At 33.1% G+C, this 1,666-nt stretch overlaps 1 protein-coding gene across 1 annotated transcript in view; it reads left to right on the top strand.

Annotated features, from left to right (window-relative positions):
- Nucleotides 1-1,666, top strand: part of LOC141442543 (protein polybromo-1-like) — an 8,639-nt gene that overhangs the window by 4,602 nt on the left and 2,371 nt on the right. The window lies entirely within an intron of this gene.

Here is a 1,666-nt window from a genome sequence, read left to right as displayed (position 1 = left end):
TTAAAACTTTTCAAGGACGTTTCCAAAAATTAGTAGGCGCACAGGGGACCGAAGATCTGGCAGCTTCCTCGATAAAGATTTGCCTATTATTCAAAGAGAAACGCTGCCAGCATCTTGATGGACTTGTCACTTTAAGCATTTTTTTTCAAAGTCAAAGTCAAAGTCAAAAATATCTTATTCAATTTAGGCTACAACAAGCACTTTGAATGTCAAAAAAAATCTACCACGGTCGGAAAAAACCTCTGCTGAGAAGAATCCGGCAAGAAACTCAACGAGGTTTATATATTTTTTTTTAAAACAGATTTACAATATTATTAATGACATGTATATCATCACAAGTATTTAACACAAACTTTATTTTTAACACAGTAGGTTCGCTATTTGAAGGATCGCTAATGCGGATCGGAATTATTTTCCAAATATCCCTGTCCATGATATAATCATTAACTTTATAATACGCCTTTGATATTAATGTCTTCTTGACATAGATCTGAATTTTGTATCCGTTTCATTTATAATATTTTTTGAATTTTATTATAAAAACGTATGCAATTTCCCAGAAAAGACTTTTTGGTTTTAGCCAGTCTGTAAGATGGACTTTAAGCTTCCCTTGTTTCTAGTAGCCTTTGACTTATCGACGTTAGTGGGAAAATCACATATGTCTTCATTCCTAACATACATGATTTTCACAACATAAAGCGACGCAGGGTTAGGATATCTGTTTTCTTAAAAAAAGATCTTAAAATTCACGCGTCTTCAAATTATAAATTGCTCTAATTGTTCTCTTTTGTAAGATAAAAAATTGACTCAATGTCTGCAGCAGATCCCATAAATAAGGCCGTACGAAATAAGCTGTTAAAGTAAGCAAATACACCAACCGTGCCGTCGCCACATCGGTTAGCTGCCGTATTTTCCAAACTGCAAAAGCAGCAGAGCTCAATCTACCCGCATTGCTGTGACGTGAGGTCCCCACTGTAGTTTGAATCGAGCGTTATTCCTAAAATTACTGTTGATTTTACAAATTCAATAGTTTGACCATTTAACTTTATATTAGAAACTGAATTCGAGCTAGATGATTTATCAACGAAATTTAATACATTTAGTTTTTCTTAGATTTAGTAACAAATTAGATTGGCAGCAAACCATGCGGATATCACGGACAGGGTTCATTGGCTCAATGAAGTCGGTATCTTTTCTACTAACTTGAACAGTAAAGACGTGTCGTCAGCAACATAACTATAACCGACTTTTGGCTTACCATATAAGTTTTAATTCGATTGGATGGCAAATGAGCAAATGATCTCCTGATGGTAAAGATCACCATCAGAATTTGTTTTACTGTAGGTCTGTTTATTAATATCATTATTATTTTTATTTATATAAGTATTTTCAGTCTTAAAATATTTTTATGTACCTCGCCATATTTGCGAAAACCAATAGAACTAATTTCTTGTAGTGGTAACACTAAATTCAAATGTCATTGCTGTCAAAGGTTAACGTTGTTTGCGCGTGGTATTTTAAAGTATTATTTTGTTTTTATGTGTTAATGCCGAAGTTAATCCAAAGCTTTGAAAGGAAAATAATTCACAATGCATAAAAGTATTTGTCATATAAAAAGTCTGAGGATTATAAAATATTCCTTTAAATAACATGACCGACACCGTTG

This window comes from Choristoneura fumiferana, chromosome 25 (assembly GCF_025370935.1).
Source record: "Choristoneura fumiferana chromosome 25, NRCan_CFum_1, whole genome shotgun sequence".
NCBI classification, from domain to species: domain Eukaryota; kingdom Metazoa; phylum Arthropoda; class Insecta; order Lepidoptera; family Tortricidae; genus Choristoneura; species Choristoneura fumiferana.
The sequence above is the reverse complement of the archived record's forward strand: the minus strand, read 5'-3'. Positions and strand labels throughout refer to the sequence as shown.